Raw genomic sequence first — 24,058 nt, forward strand, 5'->3', positions numbered from 1 at the left:
TCCACTCTGGTAAAACTTCACCTGCATCCAGCTCTGGCGTCCCCATCACATGAAAAACATGGACTTGTCAGAGTGGGTCCAGAGGAGGGCACAAAAATGGTCAGAGGGATGGAACATCTCTTGTATGAGGAAAGGCTGAGAGAGTTGAGGTTTTTTAGCCTGGAAAAGAGAAGGCTCTGAGGACACCTTACTGTGGCCTTTCAATATATAAAGGGGGCTTCTAAGAAAGATGGAGAGAGACTTTTTACGAGAGCCTGTAGTGACAGGACAAGGGGAAACAGTTTTAAACTGAAAAATGGTAGACTTAGATTGGACATAAGGAAGAAATTTTTTACAATGCGGGTGTTGAGACGCAGGAACAGGTTGCCCAGAGAAGCTGTGGATGCCCCTCCCTGGAAATGTTCAAGGCCAGGTTCGATGGGGCTTTGAGCAACCTGGTCTAGTGGAAGGTGTCCCTGACTATGGCAGGGGGATTTGACTAGATGATTTTAAAGGTCCCTTCCAAGCCAAATCATTCTGTGATTCTGTGATTCCATGATTCTATTTTCACAGTATTAAAACAAGTCAGTGAAATCAATGTATTGCTTTTTGCAATATATAGATGCCTAGATTTTGGGCAAAGTTCTTTGGTTTTTGTGGGGTTTTTTTGTTTGTTTGTTTTTTGTTTTTTTTTTTTTTTTTTTTAATACAGTTTGTTGATGTATTCTAAGTATGATGTTGTGAAAGAAATTCTGGTTTCATACAAACAGTACAAACCCTACTAATGTGGCAGATCCAGTGTTATCAGCTCTTGCAGGGCAAAGTCTTAGGAAACAGATATTTCACACATGAATGGGTAAACATATCTAGCAGCAGATCACTGAAAAAATACATTTCATACCACTGCTATAGGAGTTAGGCTATCCTCCCTCCTCTTTGTTCTCTATATCAGAATTTGCATTGATTGACCTTCATTTATTGTTTTACTCTAGTTCCTAGAGGCAAAATACCCAGATCCTGCTGTGCTATTACACAGGCAAAGAAAACCTTTTATTTTCATTTTTTGCTTCAGTGTCCAACTCTTTTGGCTAAAGAAAAGAAGGAAGAGGAAAAGAAAAAGGCATGGGTTATAGAGATGAGGAAGAAGAAAGAAAAGCAGAACTTATTAAAATAATGTTTAGTGAAATATTGAGGGGGTATACTAGTAAAGATAGCAATTTAATGCAGCAGAAGAAAGGAAGCTAACAGCTAAGAAGAAGGGGGTGAAGAACGAATCAAGATTATTCTAACAGAAGCACTTTGAAGGGGAAACATTTGTATGATGTTAAGAGCAGAAAAAGTAAGTTGCAGTGTATGAGGTATGAAATGAGAGAGGACCTGAAGATCCTTAGGTTCTGGAATAAGCTGAAATTTCATGTAACTAGACATGGTAAATGCAGATATAATCTTGATGTATAGGTCATGAAGGAAAGCAAAGATGAAGTAAAAGATGTCCAGACTCCATGCCTCTGGTGATGTAATCCAAGGTGACAGAGACAAGGGGAAAGAGAGATTAGGAATTTAGCTTTAGCCCTGTCAATTTTAAACCAAACTGATAAATCCATCTATACTTTTTCAGTTATATACAAGCACTTTAGCAGAAATAAATAGCACTGGGTTAGAAAATCATAACAACTTACATTAGGTAGCACAGAATCCCACAGAGAAGGCATTTTTGGCTCTTCACTGACCTTTTCAGCCAGAAATGATATGAGTGATGCCAGTGTTTTAACCATCACAGCACTGGTTTGTCTAGAAATAGGAAAATAACTTAGTTTTATTTTGTCTGGAGTACAAAATACTATTCTACGCAAAAGGAACAGGCAGCATATGGCAGACATTATAGAAAACAATGGTGTAGCACATTTCCCAAAATAAAACCACATGTAATAGCCATGTGTGAGTTAAATCAGAATTACAATTTTACATAAAGGAAATTATTCTCCCCCCCTTTTTTCCCATTGTTTTGTATTGTAACACTTGTAACACAAAACATTGCAATGAACTTTTACAGAGTAATTTTGGCATTACAATTAGTCTAAACTTTATTAAACATTGCAAAAGAAATGTCAAAAAAGATGTCATGATCAGTTCATATAAATATTGGTTTAGTAGGGAAATTGCGTGAAATCAACGGGCAGGCAATGGGATACAGAAGCAGAGACAAAAGGCCCTGAAAGATTGACATGGGCATACCAATATTAAAAAAAAAAATCTTGAAAAGACGTCCAACAGATTTATACATAATTCCACACAATCAGTTATAAAATAAAGGTATTTCAATTCTTTTTGATCTTTCATCTAGGAAACTAGGTACTGTGTCAAGACAAAATAGCCTTTGCTGTCCTACTAATAGTTCAATACACCCATCTCCCAGTGGAAATGAGGGTCTTTTTACAAAAGAGAAATTTTGCAAAGATGGATGGGCTCCTCTTAACTAAATAGGTCCCATACACTGTTCCAAGAAATTATAAATGATTGTATTTCTTCATACACAGAAAGACAATATGTGTTTTATAGGTGACTTCTTTTAGAGTGCAAGGGGAGAAAACAGAAAAAACTAAAACAGAAAACCTATAATTCATTGAACTCCCTCTCTCTGTAATTGCATCCATCTTCAGTAACCTCACAGCAAGACCACTTCCCACTGCTAGACAGAGGGTTCCCTGCACTCAAAAGGGTGGTGGTCTATTCCCAAAGTCAAGAAAAGCAGACAGGCACCAAACATCTCCATGTAGTTACATGCTCCACACAAGCACACACATCTAATGGAAGCAGAAAACTGTCAGTCATTTCCACTCCTGCTACTTACATTGAAAATAGCACAGTGTTGGAAAAATTTAAGCAGTAGGCACAGATACAGGGGAACAATAGGAGTAACAGAGTGGATTTCAGCCCAGAGCAGTTCAGCACAGTTACCAAAAGCTTGTCCAAAGAACACAATGGTTTATGTGGCAGGATCGCTGCCTACAGACCACAAGTATTTTGGTTCAAACTTAGTTGTGGTCTTGCACAGAGTGCTCCAACAGAGTTCAAGGAAGCATTTATAAACTGAAAGTTAAGCATATGTGTATCTGACTTGCTGGAGTAGACCAGAGTGTTCGGTGCCTCACATGCTTGAGTCCAGGATGAAATCAGACACTGAACAGAAGCCTTCACTGAGTGTGCCCTGGCTCCAGTGACAGTTCCCACCTGCGTAAGGAATGAAATAAAGAACGTTTCTCAAAGTAGATGCCAGAACGCCTCTACTATATAGCCAAAATATCATGGCAAAGTCCTTACTGAGCACATTTTCTAAAACACCAGCACTATGTCAAATGATTACCTGTTCAGTTTATGTTAGTTTTTCAGTCACTAAAGTCTAAAAATGTTTAACTTAGAATCCACATACTCTAGCCCTGCTTAGAAGAGCTTAGCATACCATACAATTAAGGCTGCAAAGATAATCAAGAACATTTTGAAAAATGAGCACTATGAAAAACAGTTTATAGTATACACAGCAATTATTTTGTCCACTTTTGCCTCTTGCAGTTTAACAAATAATTGTGCAATATTCAAATTTTCATCCCTGAACTCATCATCTCCCTCCTTATAAAGTCTTATGTTGGTGTCACAATCTCATACATGTGACAGTTCTTTTCAGGCTGATGATTCCTGCCTCATTACAAAATTTTCCCCATTCAAAACAAATTATTAGCAGTCTGGTACAAAAGTGTTTTAAATGATTTAGTATAGCTTTTTCAAATCTAGGCAGCTGAAATATCAGGTGATGATTTGAAACCTACATAATACTTCCACAGTGCGTCTTTGGCATTTTTATCTTCACTGAAAGAAGTCAACAGAGCCATGTTATGCAAAGGCTTGACTCTTTAGCTAGTAAGCTAGCCCTTATTGAATTTTCTATATTTATGGAGAGGACAAAGATACAATAGAGGAAATATACTAGAGAGAAGGTCACTGTCAGTATTCAATTGATATTGGATACATAAATATGACTCAGCTGTTATGGATTTTTTCTTTCCTGTTACAGTCTCCTTATGTCCTATAACTTGATCTATGGAAAGGCAGAGAAAATGTCTGTCCATAGTTTTGTTGTTAACTTGTGCTACTTTGGGCTGATTTCTTTCTATTCCTGTTTCTGTGTTAAGGCCCTCTTGATTTTGGTCTTTCTTGACCATTTACATCTAAACAGGAGTCCATAATGGATTTAGGCTTTCTCATTGCAGTAGAACCATGTTTCTGTTACTGTCTCCACAACTTAAAAAAAAAAAAATGCCTTTAAATAATTCTGCAGTGCAATTCATTAGAGTGGTTTAAGAACCTGTTACACAGTTTCATGTACTTTCTATGACAATAGTAACAGAAAAGTTCAAAAACTGTGAATTTAGTCACCTATTATTCAAGTATATAATTGACTGAGCCATGACTAAGCCAGAGAGGGAAGGGCCACCAGTAGCTTGCTTTCAGTAGGAGCCCTTAATAGTGAATACAGCTTCATTCCTTGCAGCTTTTAGAACTAAAGGAGTGACCCAGGACCCTAAAGAAGAGAAATACCTGTCTTCTTATTTATATGTGAAAGAGAGTACATGAAGAATTGGTTTTGGTCAGGTGAGTGGATAGCATAGATACCTTCTCTGGCTACACCACTTATGGATGTTTTATTGAAACATGACTGGGGCGAGGAAGTTTCCTGGATTTATTTTGTGAAAGAAGAAAAATGTGTTGATACTGTTAGCTGAGAAGCTTCTGAAGTCCCTCACACTGAAAATAGTTTCAATTGAAGGTAGCTTATCTGGCAGAGAGGCCACTTTTGCTTTATCTTCCTGCTTGCAATTTGTTATATACACTTTATAAGCCTGATTATGCTGTTTGCTTCTCTCTAGGGATCAGGGGAACTTCCTGGCTGTAACTGAATGTGCACGTACAGCTGAAAGATAGTTCCGGAATATGGTTTGGGAAACAAAGAAAAAGTGTGCAGGGGCTAGCAGCCAAGCTTCTGAGATGATGGAAAGGCAGAACAACCTATAGAGTTTAAACAGATTGCCTGGTTTGCAGAAGGGTGCTGGGCTTGACTGTCAGGCTAAAGGAAGACTGTTCCACAAAAATGCTCACAGAAGATTTGTTTTAAGTCTAATGGTCAGAAGACCTAAACTTTCTGTTATTCATGAGAGATTTTTTGCAGTAAAGCCTAGAATGGTTGACTGCAAAACCTTTTGATCTTCTCATATTAAGGAAAAATCTGTGGAAAGATTCACCTCAAGGTTCTGACTTTCATGAAGTAAATATTAATTACAGAAAATGTTGATGATTGTAGGTCTTTGGCTCTTGTACTTGCTTCTAGGAAGGAATTAAAGGAACATTTATTGACAGGGAGGTTCATCTGGTTGAGTTTTTTTCCATTTGTACTGGTACATTGTTTCTTAACAATTCTTACAGTTTCTTGAAGAAAAAGAATATGCATATGACCATTGCCTCGCTCTTCAGGACAACAGCTCAAGCTTTTAAATTTATGTGCAATAGGTGATTTGAAAAAATCTTGACCTACATAATCTCATAGCTTTCTTTTCTAAATAAACAAAATCGATATTATTATTGTAACCAAAGTGTTATTATTGTTGCTGTGAAATTATTCTACAGTGCATGAAGACCATTGCCCTACTTAGAAAATTATCTGGCAAAACTTTTGTATGGTACATGATGTACTATTAATTTTTTTTTTTTTTTAATTCAAATGATGAATACATGAAACTAGGTGCCTTTTCTTGACACTGACTTTTCAAAGGAGATACTTTGTTTCTTTTAATCTAAGTGTACCAGAATACTGTGATTCTACAAAGCCTATATACCTCACAAGAATCTGTTGCCTTGATAAGTATATAACAAAGACATGTTTTTAAATAACAATTATTTGTTGGCAAGTAGCTGAATACTTGCTGTTTAAGTTATTGTTAAGGAGTTTTGTTGAATGTTTTTATGAATACACAATATTTACTTAAAGGAGGTTTAAACAATAAATTTTGTGGAGAAAATTTTTGATGTATTTTTCCTGGCCTGTCCAAAATATCACATCATCCAACCTTTAAACATTGCCTGGGAACACTTCTGAGGTGGTATTAACAGCCACAGTTAAGTCTCAGGACATTGTTGTTATAGAGTTAGTATTCTCCTTTAAAAAAGGATATTCAAATCTAGGAACAAATTTATGACCTAATACAAACCTCCTTCATTGATCGAAATACTGGGGTCAAATATCAAGATCAATGCAGAGTGAAGAGGACAGTCAATGAGAAATGCAAAGACTGAAGGTTCTTCATCTGTTAAAAAAAGGTCAGTGCAGCAGGGTTGCAGCTAATGAGCCACAAGCATTTCAACTGTGATGCCAGTGCCAGGCTATACTGCATGACTGTCAAAGGGGATCTGCTGTTTTAGTAGGCAGTCCAAATCCTCAGATACAGTGGAAATGAAATAACAAAAGGTGCTGAGGATATTATGAGCAGATCTCTCTGGAGACCAGCTGCGTACTCGTACCATACCAGCACCCCTGAGAAACTTTTGTCATCACTGGCAGAATTACTAAGGAACCCCATTTCTTAACTCTCCAAGGTATTTTATAGATGCTTTGTATTTCCATGTGTGACTTGCAGGTTCAGGAAAGTTGACTACTTCTGAGGTAGGAGCGAACATCTTTTGTATAGAAGAAAGTTGGAGTTGCCCCTAAGAACTGAGATAACAAAAGCAGTAAGGAATTGTCATTGCAGCAGAAAAGCTTGTTGAAAAATATTTTAAAAACCCCAAAAATTGATATGAGTAATTGCTAAGGTACAAAGGAAGAGATACCTGAAAGAGATCTATGAACAGATGAATTCCCTCAATAGGTGCATGTATTTGGGGTTGTGTATAGGTGTAGTGTCTCCTATTTCCTAAGGTAAACGCTTTTCTTCTGATAAAGGCTACACACTTGTTGAGCTGATGTGTAACAAAATCTAGATCTATCATACTCTAAAATGTTTAATTATACTTTTGTTCAGAATATGTCGCAGAATTTTGCGCTGAGCACTTCTATTATTCTCAGTTTAATATGTGTCCCGTTAATCTGATAAATTAAGTATCTGTGAAAAAAAAAATGTCTGGTGTCATAAACCCAGGTGACTCCAAGTGATGCACTCAACGTTCAAGTTTCTACCCAACAAAAAACACAGACATTTAAAATCAGTGAATGGAAGGGTAGATTATAGGATGCAATGAATTATCTGAGAGGATTTTTTCAGAACTGCTGTTATGTCATGTAACAGAGGGAACTGCGTGAACCTGACCTCAAGCTGTCTCAATTTTTCTGTGAAAGTGCTGACAACACACAATGCAGTGTTAATCTACCCCACAGGCTTTGCACCAGATGGTTATGCAAAGGGTACTAATTTTACTAATCCACACTGCAGCATGCATTTTGTCAGTACAGCTTGTCACTAGGTGGCTGCAAGGATCCTGTGAAGCTTTCTAATCATATTCGTGCTTTAAGTAAACAAAAATGTGGCGGCTGAGTGTTAATACAAGTGGTAGTAGTAGTGATTTCAGTACAAATATGGACTTTGTGCTACAGAGAAAATATATTTTCCATTGCGCAATGGAGAACCAAAAAGTGATTGTAAATACTTACACAATTTTTGTAACACCTAAGCAGAAATAGATGAGAACATTTCCACACAAGTGAGACAGGGTATGCTTACAAAGCAGTCATTATACAAATATAGTAAATCAGACTTAAAGCACAGTCACACCTGGATGCATTTGGGTTAGCAGACATATTGTGTTTGTGTGACAAGGTTTTGGTAGGAGCGGGGGCTACAGGGGTGGTTTCTGTGAAAAGCTGTTAGAACTTTCCCTAATGTCCAGTACAGCTAATTCCAGCTCCAAGACAGACCCACCACTGGCCAAGGCTGAGCCCATCAGCAATGGTGGTAGCACCTCTGTGATAACATATTTAAGAAGGAGGAAAAAAAAAAAAACCTGCATAACACCAGCAGCAGCCAGAAGAGAGGAGTGAGAATATGTGATAGAAGCAACTCTGCAGACACCAAGGTCAGTGAATTCTGGAGGGGCAGGAGGTGCTCCAGGCACCGGAGCAGAGATTCCCCTGCAGCCCATGGTGCAGATCATGGTGAGGCAGGTTGTGACCCTGCAGCTCAGGGAGGTTAACAGTGGAGCAGATCTCCACCTGCAGCCTGTGGAAGACCCCACGCTGGACCAGGCGGATGTGCCCAAAGGAGGCTGTGTCCCCTTGGAGAGCTTGCACCAGAGCAGGTTCCTGGCAGGACCTGTGGAGAGAGAGGAGCCCACGCTGGAGGAGGTTTTCTGGCAGGACTTGTGACCCCATGGGTGACCCACACTGGAGAAGTCTGTTCCTGAAGGACTGCACTCCATGGAAAGGACTCACGCTGGAGCAGTTTGTGAAGAGCTGCAGCCTGTGGGAAGGACTCATTTTGGAGAAGTTCATGGAGGACTGTCTCCCATGGGGGGGACCCCATGCTAGAGCAGGGGAAGGGTGTGAGGAGTCCTTCCCCTGAGGAGGAAGGAGCAGCAGAGAGAACATGTGATAAACTGATCACAACCCCCATTCCCCGACCCCCTGCTCCACTGTGGGGGAGGAATTAGAGAAATGAGGAGTGAAGTTGAGCCTGAGAAAAAGGGATGGGTAAAGGGAATGTGTTTTTAAGATTTGGTTTTATTTCTCATTATCCTACTTTGACTTGATTGGTAATAAATAAAATTAATTTTCCCCAAGTGAAGTGTATTTTGCCCATGATGGTAATTGCTGAGTGATCTCCCTGTCTTTATCTCAACCCATAAGGCTTTTGTTATATTTTCTCTCCCCTGTCCAGCTGAGGAGGGGAGTGATAGAGTAGCTTTGGTGGGCACCTGGCATCCAACCAGGGTCAACCCACCACAGCAGAAAAGAATTTTGCCAAGCTCTCTCCTTGAAGTTAGGGAAGATTTTACTGTGTTGTATATATACTGACTCAACTTTCTCCACCTGATATAACTCTGTCTCATGTGTGCAGCAAAACACTTAAGACTTGTCTCCATTATAATGTCAGAAAGAGACTAAGCTTAAAGGAGATGCAAATATAGGCATATTAAGGAAAAAGAGGTGTTTGCATGGTCTGGTTTTGGGCACCAGAGGTTTCAGGTAAGAGCTTTGGCTGTCTTCCACTGTTCAACTCTTTCCTTTCCTCTGGTAGAGCTACAGCCTGCCCTCTCTCTTTCCATCCAGTGCAAAAAGTGCTATGGTAGAAGAGTCACCCTTCCACCATTTGACAATAGCAACAGTGGGTGTTATGCTTGTGCATTTCTTAAAAGTCTTCTTTGCTAAAGCTATATGTACATACTTATACATATATACAGATAATTTTGCAATTTGTTGCCAATGTTTGCTTTTCAAAATAATGGTTAATTAGAGAAGTCAAAGAAATAAGGTCCATAAATCTCTGTTTCACAAGCCAGAATCCTCTCCATCCTCTTCTGCAGTAACTGTTTTTCAGTATTCAACTGTTCAAGTCAGTGGAGACATCAGCTTCACAGTGATAATACTATTAATGACTTGTTTAAGAATCATAAAGGGAAGCAGTGTCCCTGCAGATAGTCAAGTAGATGTTGGTTTGAAAAGGACATTATATCTATCTATATTCTGTATTAATTTACATATATTAAGTCTATACCAATTACTGGTAGAAATAATGAGCATATTTAATCCAAAATTTAGTATATAATTCATGCTCACTCCATTTTCAAGAAATCAAAATTAAACATTGACATTAAATGTCCCTTGTGTAAAACAGAAGGACAGACAATAGGGACAATTTAGAAAGATTAACTTTAGTTCTGTGGGGCCTTCTGCTGTAACAAGGGAAGAGGGAGAAAGGAGTCTTGCAGGAGGTGGTTCAGGACACCTTAAAACACTCTTGATGATTATCATCTTTGAATGGAAGAAGAGTATCATCACAAGATAAAAGATATCCTTTAGCGGATGCTTTTAAAAGCTTCTTGGTGGAAAAACCAACCAAACAAAAAGCAATAAAAAGACAAACTCTTTTGAATTGATACAGATTCCCCTCTTAGATAGGTACTAATAGTCAGTTATGTGCTTAGGAGATAAGTTCCCTTCATAGTTTTACATACTTTTGGTCTCAGTTGAAAAAGGCAATAGTCTAAATGATGGCAAGTTGAAAAGTCTGTATTACTTTTTTGATGACACCAATTAATAGCTCAACTGAATGAGTTTCCTCCTAAAGGGACAGCTGCCCTAAATTACAACTCATACTCAGTGATGTCTCCTGGTGACACAACCCAGCATTTGCTATCAAGTTAAAAATATAAAAACTGCCAATAAACAAACCTTGAACTGTCAGAGATTCTGTGCCCAAACCTGTGGAGGACGTTATATCCAGGCTGGAGCTATTCCTGTTTTCCAAGCAACTTATCAATCTCCTTTTCCCTGACAAAACATTTAACCTGTGTTTTATCACAATAGGTTCTAAAATAGGCAATTAGACAACACAGTGTTTTCCTCAGGTTGATGCATTATGTACTAAGACACAATTGACCTTCAAGGCATGAGAAATACCAGAAAACAGCAACTGTTCTTAAGCTGTTAAAATCTGGAATGAACTCAGATGCCAGAAAGGATGCTTTCAACCGGCTATCTTGTCTCCATAAGTAGATGACTATGTTCCTTCCCTCCTACACTCTGTGAACTGAGAGCAGATATTTTACATTATAACTAAAGCTAAACTGGACTTCAGGGCCAACATAAGATTTATTTTTGCTGCTGTCAGTCTTTGAGGTGAGAACTGGACTTTTGGCTTTCTACTGAAACATTTTTAGATTGTATGAATAATGAAAGATATGAGGTAGAGTGTATGGTTTGTTTTTTCACCTTTGCTGTTACCTATTTTAGTTGTTATGTGGATACTTGCAAGACAGAGATACTGGTCTCTGTAAGGAATAACTGGAGGAAGGAGTCTGGTTAGACACATGAGTTGCAGTAGTCCTCTGTCGTGGTTTGAGCCTGGAGGGCAACTGAACACTACACAGCTGCTTACTCACCCCTCTCCTCTCAGGAGTGGGAAGGAAAAATAAAGCAAAAAATTCGGGAATCGAGATAAGTATAGGGAGTGATGATACACCCATTATGGTCACAGGCAAAAGACAGACTCAGGGGAAGAAAAAGAACATCAGTTTAATTCAAAAACCACCACCAACACTTAACAAAGAGAGTAGGACAGTGAGAAGTATAACTATGTCTTAAAAACACCTTTCCCCCCACCCTTCTCTTCTTCCCAGGCTTCCCAGAGAATGGAAGGGTGTGGTCAGTCCTGCTGCTCCTTCCTCCTCAGGGGGAGCACTCCTTGCACTCGCACTCTTCCTCTGCTTCAGCGTGGTGTCCCTCTCAGAGGAGGCAGTCCTCCATCGACTTTCTCTAACATGAGTCCTTCCCATGGGCTGAAGCTCTTCTCAAACTGCTCCAGCGTGGGTCTGTCTCATGGGCTGCAACTCTTCCTGAGCTGCTCTAGCATGGGTCACTCATGCACTGTAGTCCTCCCAGAGCTGAACTACAACAGAGGGGACTTCTTCCCACAGAGTTCCAACCTTCTTCAGGTGCATCCACCTGCTCTGGCATGGGGGCCTCCATGGGCTGCAGGTTGGCATCTGCTCTACTGGTGACCTCCCTGGGTGACAGGAGAGCAGTCTGCCATCTCATCATGGGCTGCAGGGGAGTCTCTGAACAGGTGCACCTCCTCTCTTCCCTCTCCCTTCTTCCACTGACCTTGGCGTTTGCATAGGTGTCTCCTTCACAACTCCCCCTCACAACTCTTCCTCCTCCCAGGTTCCCCTTCCTAAATACCTTATCACAGAGGCACAGCCACTGTCACTAATTGGCTCATTCCCATCTAGAGGCGGGTCCGACTTGCAACCAGGGGACTTTTGAGAAGTTTCTTGCAGGGGCTACAGCTGTAGTCCCCTCCCCCAGTACCAAAAACTTTACCACACACACAAACCCAACACATCCTCCTAATAGACTATCAGTTTTGGGGAATGTAATTTTAGGTTATGTTCCAGGCAATATGTGTTACCTACCATTAAATGGTATACAAAGCTGCTGCTTTTAGTCTCCAGCCCCTGCCTACCTCTTCCCTCCCGCTGTGAATGGAGTGCAGGTGGCAGTTTGTTTCACGACTCTGACCCTTTGCTCAAGGAATGCGGGGATAGAAGTTAAATCTGTCACTCCAAGCCTGCATCTGTCTGTGGGGTGTTTCTCACCAGTGTTGTAGCTTAGGGTATCTTCTCTCTCTTCCTCTATATTATATGTTGAAAAGAAATAATTAAAATGTATGTTTGTCAAGTAACAGTGGACTCTCTTTTCCTCTTTCCTCTTAGATAATTCAATGTCCCTTAATATTTTAGGGTGTGGAAAGGGGAATGTGAGCTTGTCATGAACATAATGCCAATCTCACAGGATTGTTTTCCTCTTCAAATTATTTTCTTTGCATTTCATAGAGACAAATATGTGATTAATTGAAGTAATTTGGAAAACAGCTTCCTTGTACATTCTCTGGAATACTACCTGGATTTCAATGTATTTGAGAACTTGGATTTTATGATATTTATATAAATGTCCTATGGTACATTCATACTTCTGTGCATATGTAATCGACAGAAATCTCTTGGGAGCCCTTTGTAAAAATTAGGCATTAGGTCTAAGTATTGACATAACCATTATAAAATGGCACTCCTATTGCATCTCATTACTATGGATATACCTTGAATATTATATTGTGCTCATCCAAAGGAAATAAAATATAATATAATCTGTCTCAGAGAATCTATTCCATATAATTTCAGTCATTTATAATGACCTTTAAACCAGATAATTGTATTGTATTGGGAAGGAATTAAGTTATCTTATGAGGTGTTATCAAGTCAGACAAACTTTCTGATTTGACATTATAAATTAGACTGTATTTCATTTCTGTGGATTGTCATATGCCTGTGAAAGAGCTTAAACGAAAAGCTGAAAACTTTTGTGATCCCAATTAGTCATTCTCAACATGCCTTTTATATCTATATATTGAACTAGCAAATATAGTTTCCCAAACAGAGAATGACCTACAACAAATAGGTAAGAGCAAGCTTCACAAGCCTGTTTCTATAACCTGTTGTTCTGGTCAGATGACACTATTCAAAACTATACTGCAAGCCAAGAATCACACTGAGATCCTACACTTGGTTTATGTGCTTGTTTTTATTATCTGACAAAGAAAGAAACATCCTGTTTCTTATTCATATACCCAGAGATGCAGCAAAGAAGTGACAGCTCCAAAATGAAGTGCACAGACACTTAGTCAGACTGAGTAAACTGCTTTAAAGCAGATAAATTCCTGGATTTGGGTTTTGATTTCAGTATAAACAATTTGAATTATAAAATTAAGGGGACAGTAAGTATTATGACTTTAAAAAGCTGTATTTTGAATAAATAATTTTCTTCAAAATCAGAGACCTGCCAGAGAAAACTGTGAATCTTTTTGCAAATAAAACTATGCATTATCATTGATTATATGTATGATTATAAACTTTGTCAAATACTTACAAAATTACCTACCTTTTTATTTTGGAATAGAAAAACAAGGGAGTTTCCATCTGCATAGATCTGAGGCATGTTATTTATGTTCATATCACTGTTTATTAACAAAGAGTTACTTTTAGATTTGATGACTCCTTCCACTGTATTGGCCGTCTAGCACCATCAGTTCAGGTATTATGTCCTGTTACATTTTGCAAGGAATGAGTGTTAAAATGTGTTATATAATATTTTAATGAATATTTGACTTTTTTTGGGTGTAATAAAATAGCTCTGTTGTGGTTTTGTGTATGTTCTTTCTTATGAGTTCTCTGTTTGAAGGCATAATAAAGAAAAGTGCTTTTATTTTCACACTAGGAGCTGCAGAGTTAAAACTTCAGCTGGCTATAACTTACCTTTTGGCAGGCCAGGGACAGGGGTGGGGTGGGATGTGAACAAGATGTCATGAATTGGTGTTTGTAGTTGAAAAACAGTAAGGTTCAACAATGTACAAAATGTGGTGATGTTATCTAATAAGTGGCCTGAAGAAAGACTGGATGTGCACAGAACCACCTATTTTGAGCCAAAAAGGAATAATTTTGTACCAAATGAAGTCTTTATTTAGGCGAAAGTTCCACCAGCTGTAAAGGAATTAATTTGGACATAATACCTGTTTTTGAAGTAGTTATTTCCAGTTGTACCTATTGCTTTGCAACTGCATTTAATTACAAACCCATTTTGGAGAATTCAAAAGTCTAATTATCAGATTTCCAGAAGAAACCTGATAGACATCTGCATGATACAAAATAGAAGATGGAGATGCTTTTCATAAGCACATTAAGTAAAAGTTTCTCCTAGGAACAAGTACCAAATAACCTACCCCTACACTGAAAATTTATGATGACCCCAAATCGATGTTAAAATCGTACTGAATTGAATGCGAATTAGACAGAGCATTGTGCAAAATACAAAGAAAGGAACTGTATATCCAGGAGGATTTTGTTTGGTTTTGTTTGTGTTTTTTTTTTTTCTCTTCTCAATAAAAGCTTGTTTTAAAGTTGGCATAAGCACTTTTATTGTCTTAACTCTTGTGTTGAACAATTAATTGGTAGAAAACCCATTCAAATGGTAGTTTCTTTTAGGCCAACTGTTGGCAGAGCTGCAAAAGGCAGTGGTGGTACTTACTCAAGAATGTACTCTTTCATTAAGCAGGCACCATATTATTGTAATAATTTTGCCTTTTACAATGCCTCCTCACAGAAAATGTTGGATTCATGACACTGGGAGGAATCCTGGAGCTAGTCCAAATACACTTCCCTTCTCAACACTCCCCTCCTTTACTCCTCTTGAAGCGGTGGCACTACCCTATCATGTATGACCTTACTTCAAAGCTGGTTGATTTAGAGGCCAGCAAAGCAGGCACCGTGCTAGTTAGTAACTCAATACTTTCGACATACAGATCTGTTCCTGAGGTGTGAGTGACAATTTCAGACTGCTCATAGAGATAGCCAGGAAGTCATAGACAAATCCAAGTCCATTTGCTGCTAACAAGAATAATGCAACTGCCAAGAAACTCTTGCGCACACTGTGAGACCAGTCATACTCCTGATCCTCTGAAAAATGAACGCAATTTTTTTTGGCTTAAGAGTCATAAGATCATGACACAAATCTGCATTCTTTTCACAGTCATGAAAAGATAATGTGGAACAACTTCTTTGTGAGGTTTTTTATAGTGTTATAGAGGATCCAATTGGTTTTCTTCCTTCTCTTCTTCTCCACCGAGCTTTTCTGTAATTTGCCGACTCAGGAAGACTTTGAAAGGAAGGCGTCATCTGCCTTTAGAAAAGTCAGAGGTAGGCAGGTTATCTGTCCTCTGCACCATCAAACACACACATAGAATAATCTGTACATTAAGGATGGTGGAGTATTGACCTTGGCCAGCAGCCAAGCACTCACATAGCTACTTGCTCACTCCCCCTACCCAGGGGGATGAGGGGAGAAAACAAGAAAAAAAGCAAGAAAACTTATGGGTCAAGATAAAGACAGTTTAATAGGTGAAGGAAAGAGGAAAAGGAAGCAAAAGAAAGGAAATGACTCACCAGCTCCCACAAGTAGACAGATGCCCAGCCATTCTCTGAACACTGCCTGCCTTGGAAGCCAGCCCAGCACCTCACCCACCTTCTTCCTCTATCTGTTTTATTGCTAATCATGACATTATATGGCATGGAATATCCCTTTGGCCAGTTTGGGTCAACTGTCCCAGCTGTGTCCCCTTCCAGTGTCTGGCCCACTCTCAGCCTACTTAGTGGGAAGACAGAGTGGGAAAAAGAGAAAGCCCCAATGTTGTGTGAGCCCGGGTCAGCAGTAGCCAAAACACTGGTGTGTTATTAACAATGTTTTAGCCACAAATGCAAAACACAGTACCATATGGACTACTATGAAGAAAGTTAACACCGTCCCAGCCATACTCAGGACAAGGATGCAATTTCACGTTATGTTCACATCATCTATTCTATCTGACTACACCAGAGGACTATATCTTATGTTCCCCTTGTTCATTTTACCAGGCCTAATGACATTTATTCCCAATCTCTTCTTCATATCAGATCTTCTGGCTGTATAAACCTGAGCAGAGTGTAAATGCATGAGTCAGTGTGTATGGAAGTAAATATATATTTGGTTTCTCTTCCTTTAGATTGGTTAGGTGATTTACATGTGAGACACAGGAAAAAAGTAAGATCACTCCTTTCCTTAACAATTGACAGCTGTATTGGATAGAGTGAAACCACATGCTACGTTGCCCTTTCAGAGTTGGCTGTCAGAATATATGGCTGAAAAGAAGTGCGGTCTGGTTAGGAAGGCTGTGGGGAGTAAGGGAATATGCTGAGGAAAAATCCTTAAATAGTCAGAACTAGAAGGCAGTTAAAAACTAAAAAATAAAACTGAGTATTTTATTCTTAGGAAATGGCTGACAAGGCAGTGATTTGCAGGTTCTAAAGAACCTGTCTTCGGTGGTGCACAGAACTGTGCTTCAACTGAAAAGGGACTTAACCTGTTTTCTTTACCATTGTATTTAATAAAGGAATGACTTGGCTAATTCAAGTGCTTTGTTAGGATTTCAGAAAATTATTATCCCTGCTGCTTTTAATAATGTATTAAAATTGTTCTCAGGATAACTAATGTACAGAACAAATATACAGACTGACTATTTTTCTTGCACAGGGGAAAAAAAAAAGAAACTTAAATAGGTCATAGTGCAGGAAGTAGAAGGAGTAGGAGGAAAAAGAAGATTGCCAAGTAGAAATAATTAACAGCTGCATGCTGGTCTACAGAAAAAACAGAGTGGGCGAGATGGTTAATCTGGGAGGGCTGCTGCGACAATAAAGAGAACAGTGCAATGCGATGACTGCTGGCTTTCACTGAAGTCCCAAGCTTCTTATGGAACAATTTAACTTAAATAGCACCAGTGTGATGTCTGTTCTGTTGACATTTGCCCTCTCGCACTGATGGACTCCATTCATATCTCTGTTTCACCAAACCAGGGCTAATTTCTCCACAAAACAATCTCTTGTACTATCCTGTCCTTTAAGAAGCGTCAAAGAAAATTAGAAGGCAATTATCCAGTATTTAATGTTTAGCTTTGCCTAAACACAGAGCAAAATCTGTGCTGTGTTACACTCTTTTTAACTTGATAAATTCCAGTAAGTGGTATGGAAACCTGACTCTTCCACTGCTAACACTGAAGAGTATTGGGATTAAGTTTATTGCAAATGGTGATGATACACTGGTTTATAGCTTGCATACTTGGGTGGAGAAGCAGACTTCAAAAGTAATGATTTCATTAAAGATGTATACTGTAAGACGCTCCTGATTTTTTAAAAACTATTTGGAGCAAAGTTACTTTTATTCTGAAATTATTAATATTTCAGATCCTGTACATTGAGAGATCCACTGGTTGATTTTCCTTCACAGGAAGCTTTAGAACAAGCTGTTTCTATTCACCATATTAGTTTGAATAATACATGACAGAGGGTCTGATGGGTTTCTTTTTTCCTTTTTTTCAGAAATGAATGCCTGAAAAATCCAATTCACCTTTTCTGACAGATTCTGGCCCATTTAACTGCCTTCATAATATGATTTAGTGATTTAAACAGGCTGGTGAAACTGCTGTCATTTAGGTTAACACTGAGGTTAAATGAAAGCCTTTCTCCCCAGTCCTTTTCAGTATCCTCAGTTTTGCTGTAGAAAGGGTTGCTTTTGGCTGAGGACTGACTACATCTCAGCATGTCCAGCTGAGAGCACCCTCAGACTTCACCATTTTGTACTGAATGTGCCAGCAGAGACCAAGAGGTACCTTAGCTTTTAGTATATTACAGTGGGGCTTTTAAATGGATGATGATTCACAAGTGCAGCAAACATTCCACCATTTTGGTTCCAAACCTTGCAAATTGGAAACACCTTTGTATTCATGCCAGTTTTTGTTTCACCACAAAACATGCCATTTGACAGAAGCAATAATGAATTTTGTTAATCACGTTGAAATTCATTGTCTACTTGCATACATCCAAACCAGTTAAATATTTTTTGTGTTAGGCACTGGAAGCTAATTATTACCAGAACTGGAACTTTGATGTTTGGGTCCTTTTGGTTTTGGGGTTTTTTTGGGGGGTGGTTTTTTTTTAAAACTATTTGTTTTTCTATCCACCTATCTTCATCTCTAGGACATGCTTTCTCACTTCGTTCATTTTTTTTACTATTAATGGAATTCTTCTAGAATGGCTTTGATCCTCCCATTATACACAGAGAAGACTTTGTAGGGTTGATTGATAACATGAAGGTAAGAACTAATACAACATTGTTTTGAGGTAGTGCTTTTCTTGTTCTTGTGTTTGTTATTGGTTTGGTTTCTTTTTAAGAACATTAATAAATAAATCTAATAATAGTCCAGCAGGACATTTGGTAAAATAGAACTCTTCATCATAGAGGGGCATCTGATCACTTCTAAACTGAGCACTGACAACACTTGTCATCAGATTAAACACAATATATGGTGAATTGTCACTAGAATTTTGCATTTTATATCATACAGATACAACTTTTATTAGTTTGAGGATAGTTCCAGGGAAAGGCAAAAGCAGTCTGCTAATGTAAACACTAATGAGATTTGAGTTTTATATTCAAGAAGGAGATGACAGTAGGATACTGACATTATGTCTGCAGGACTGCAATGTGGCAACCACACTTTATAGGATCATATAAGTACATATGCAAATGTCAGTGACTGAGCTAATTACCGTGTAAACAAAATGAAGCTTTTTTTACTTCTATTATTAAAGCTGCTTAAGCCACATCCACACATTGATTTTTACTTACATGAATGTTAATATTCTTGGTGTTGACCACTGTGGATTGTCCTCATTTTTGGGTGTATTCATTGCTGTAATTGACATTATGAATTGTAAACAAGCTGATAGCTTATTAGGATATTTTTCCTCTAGAAACAAAGGATACAGTGATAATCCTTAGCCTCGGATAAAAATTTGATATAACTGAATATCTATATTTACAAAACATCATAATATTCCTTTTTAAGATATTCCAGAACAATGGTAAGATGCTATAAAACATTTTCTTAGTGCCTTGCTACTCTACCATTCTCTTTGCTTTTCTCCTTTTACGAATTCATTGTTAATCTCTTCCTGAATGAATACAAAATAATTCTGATTACTCAATCTTTTCTTCGATTATTTAGTCATTTATGGTCTAATTTCAGTTACTACATCATTTCATAAACCCTTTAAGACTCTGTGATTTAATTTATATACTCCTACACAAAATATATCACCACGAGCCAAGGACAATAAAATTTTATCAGATAATGAAATTGTGTTAAATAACTATTCTTTATGAATAATTCAACTGATTACCTAGAGGGGCCACAATCAAAACCAAAAATATTTTCCTTCAAGAGCTTGAGACTACATTTTTCTGTTTTGTTCTATGTCTTTTTTAACTGCTAGTAATGATAAAGAATCACTTTAAAATGCCTCAGCTGTATTTCTAAAATAAGTTGAGTGCAGACAGAATTTAAAAGTCCCAGTATAGATATTAAATGAGCCCATTAATTTAGTATTAGCATAAACATTCATCTTGATAACCCTCTCTTCTTATTTTGGTGTTCTGGTGGTATAATTGTTTCAGGCTTTGGGTAAATTTCAATATAGAAAGAATGAAATCTATATCCAAAAGAACATAAAAGAAAAAAATTGAAATCATCAATCATATATCATTGTAAGATAATTAAATAAAGGAGCATCCATTGGGACCGCTGCAGTACCTAAATCTTCAGTTTAAGTAATCCTTGCTTCTTACATGGGAACAACAGGACAGCCAGGATGGTAATGTGGCAAACCTGATTCCCATAAAGTTCACATCAACTGACAGTAATTTCATTAGATCAGATAGCTGGTATTGTTTTTAGGCAGCCCCTTGGTGACAGAAGGGGAGGGAGAGGCAAGACCTCTCTGGGGCTCAATAACTCTCTTTTTTATCATAGTGATAACCACAGTGGGCAGTAGCCAGGGCTGACAAATGCAGAAAAGATGTGAGTGAAAAGTAAAAGAACATGGGGAGGGGTTTCGGCACAGGTGAATTCTGCCAAGAGTCCTAGGAATTACCTATTTAGCTCCACTGCAGGGAAAATTAGAGCTTATGTTCAAAAATTTGGTTTTGTGAACTTACCAAAGGTAATGGGGAAGTCAGAGTAAAATAGGAATCAAGAATATGGAAGCCACAAGCTTTGGGTCCAACCTACGGTTCCCCTTCTCTTGCTCTAAATGACAGCTTCTTGCAGTGTATGTCTATGTGTGGAAGTAATTTCTATGGGCAATTCTGCTGAGATTTTACCCTTGAGAGGAACAGCTGAACAGTTCGGAAAAGACAACAGAACCTTGGCACACAGCTCAGTAATTGTGTCCTATCTCAGTCACCAAAGGTTTGATAAGAACACACTGAAAGCACAGGGTGGCTTTGTGCCAGACTATAAATATACTTTAGAATCATTTAAAACCATTCAGAATCCACCACTAAGTTTTACAAGGATGGATAGCAGAACAGCCCTTACTATAATGTTATTTTCTCCTTGTCATAAAGTGCATAATACAGAATATTCATATTCTTGCCTCTCAAAAACATTAGAACAGTACACTCCAGAAGTGGGTAAAATTACTTTTCCCACATATGTTGCTACCTAAACTGAAATGCCTATGATTAATCACTACTACCTTTTTTCTGACATTAATTTAAAAAATGATGAAAGTGCAGAGAAATGAATATTAATTTCAAGTAAAAAAATATTAATTTCAGGTAGAGATGCTGTTAGGGAGAAAAACTGGAAGAGTTCTTGGATCCATTAAGTATCTGACATGTTAATCACTGAAATTCTAAAGGTAATTGCCAGATAAAATTAAAGTGCTACCAGCAGTCACTTTGAGCAATTTCTACACACACACAAAAAAAGAAGGTGAAGTGTCAGCAGCTAGGAAGAATATAAGTTACTGTGTCAATCACTGGAAAGGACAAAACAGTTCAGGAACATAATTTAGATGGATTATATCCAAGGTGGAATACTGAAATAAGTAAAGGCATTGATGTTTAATTATTAAAATACAACTAAAAATAAATTACCATATGCAAATGGATAAAAGTACTAAGAATACCCTCAGAAATGCTTCAGAGAAGGTCACATTGTTTTGAAAACAATGACAGAAAGATCTATTATATTCTTGGGTTTGTGACATTAATGTTGGTGTTAATCACAAAAAAAAAAGTATTAACTTTTTTTAAAGTTTACAATGATCTCACACACTATGTCCTGTTTGTTTGTGTGTTTACCTTTTTAACTGCTGTATCCCATTCCTATATTCCCTGCCCAAACCCTTTTATTCCTTATCTCCTTAGCTTGTTCCCACCATATCGTAACTCCCAGTCACTTTCAAAACCTCCCTGTCAACATTCAAAGTCCATTCTCCTTGAGATGTCTTTGCCAGAGAACACTTTTGGACTGTCATAATATTTATTAATAAGTCACTGTTATCTCTTTCTTTCCTTTAAAAGACATAGAATGTGTCAAGGTCTTCTGAGAAGGTTTTAGGTTTCACCATGACGTGTCCAAATGAAATGGGAAAGGTTGCCTATAATTCTAATCTCCGGTGAGACCTATTAATTTTTTCATAAAGAATACGCATATTTTTTTTTAAATACTCTAGCCAAATAAAAGGAAAAGACCTACTTGTAGAGATTCAGAGCTATAAACCAAAGATAAATGGCTTGGAATTTAAAATTTAGATTAGACATCAGAAAGAGGTTTTTAACAGTGAACAGCACTGAATAATAGAATAAATTACCTAGAGCGGTGTTGCAGTCTAATGACTTCCTTGAGAAGGTGAGATTAAGCATGCTTGTGGGAATAGAGAACAGGAAAACTCTGTGTAAATGATTTACTAGATGAAATGTCCAGATTGTTTTCAGCCCAAAAGTTTAAGGCTGTGATTCAGGCAAGTTTTCTGAAGATAACATAAGATTTGCAGAAAATTTAAAAAGAAGTGAGACAAAGCTCATTTTTTTTTTCATGGATTTTTCACCTTTTTATGCCTCTTGCATCTCTTACTAAAAGAATAAAATAGTTAACATTTTGTTGGAATTCCATGTATGAAAAAACCCCAAAGTGACATTAATTTAACAGAAATGGCAGAAAGACGATACTCTAAATGTTATAAAACACTATTTCTCTAACTATTGTGGAAGATATTTTGCCAAGTCTATCTATGGCTCAGAGTTCACTACTAAGCTGAAACAACAAGATCCAAAATTTTAGATTTTAAACTCTCTATATCAGAAAATCACTTTACTTTCTTGCTTTTTTACATTTATTCTAACAGCAGTCGCAAAGTAGTACATGGAACTCCAAACAACCATATGACAGTATTCCTGTAACATATCTATTCATAGGCACTAAAATGATTTAGTGTAAAGAAAAAGTTTTCCACTTGTTTACAATCTTCAATTAAAATGTGTGTTCATATTTCAATAGTCATTGACAGTTAATGGCATTTCTATTATTTGTTTGTTTGTTTATGTTTTATTGGCTAACCAAATCTGAATTCTATCAATTTCCTGCACACCTTATCACTACACTCCATCTTTCTATGTATTAACCCTTTACTTAGATTAGAATCTAATAGACAGTAAATTTATGCCTTTCTGTGTACTTACGCAATATACAGTACAATCCGGCTGTAATCCTGATGTGCATTTACTTCCTACTGCATTAACATCAGGAGGGTGATCAGAAGGTTTAATATGTAATTCTCAGGTTGGAAGATGAGTTTCTATCCCTGTTACTTTAACAAAAATCTGCAACTTTGCTTCTGAGATCAGAATCAGACAAGTTCTTTTCAGATATATTCATGCTTTAAAACCTAGGTGATTTACATTTTCCTAGAAAACTTCTCAGCTCAACACATGTCTTTCCAGGAAATATCTGAACTGCTAGAAAACTTGTGCTATTTTTCTTAGACTAATTGTGTCAGTTTGGAGCCCAAAGTAAGCATAACCCAGTCATAAACTATCTTATGACATCCACTCACACAGCACTCCTGATAATCAACTTGCAAATCTCCAGAGTAAAATGCAGAAAAAATTTCCAATCATTTTACAGATCCGTAGCCAAAGAGATCCCTGTTGGCTCCACATCTGAAAAAAATCAAACAGCGTGTTGTTTCTTCCAAAGTCAATGTTAATATATGCATGCAGAACAGGAGCCAAGTTTTGGTTGTGTTTTTTTTTTTTTTTTTAAATGAGAACAGTATACAAAGAATTCACTGTTTCTGGTGAATCCGTTCACCTCTATAGAGAGATTCACAGTCATAGCTGTGGAATACAAATCAACAAATCCTTGGATTCCATAGGAAGACTGAATTTCAAGAGACATGGGAAATATGGGGAGGCTGCTGCCAGCATTTTAATCTCTTTACATGAAATTTGAAAATACTGTGTTGATCTCTGGACAATTTAGTTATACAAATGTTAATAATTGACATTTTTCTTCTCCATTTATGTGATACCAGTGAAAGGGTATCTCTGCTCTCAAGAGTGTTGGTAAAATATTCTTCCTGAAGAAATATATAAATAAGTATCGTTAGCAGCTAAATTTGGTATTACAGTGCAAGTATAATAGTCATTGCACTCCAGAGGGGCCAAATGTGTAAGGTTATCCTTGTTTTCTCCTCTTATCAGAACATACTGCACATTTTCAGAGTGTTATCTACTGTCATCAGAGTAGGGCAACATCAGCTGACCCTTTTCCTCTTTCCAAATGAAGCCTAATCAGTCCAGTAGATTGATATCATATAAGACTAGAAGATAACA

The sequence above is a fragment of the Strix aluco genome, chromosome 1, assembly GCF_031877795.1.
Source record: "Strix aluco isolate bStrAlu1 chromosome 1, bStrAlu1.hap1, whole genome shotgun sequence".
Lineage (NCBI taxonomy): Eukaryota > Metazoa > Chordata > Aves > Strigiformes > Strigidae > Strix > Strix aluco.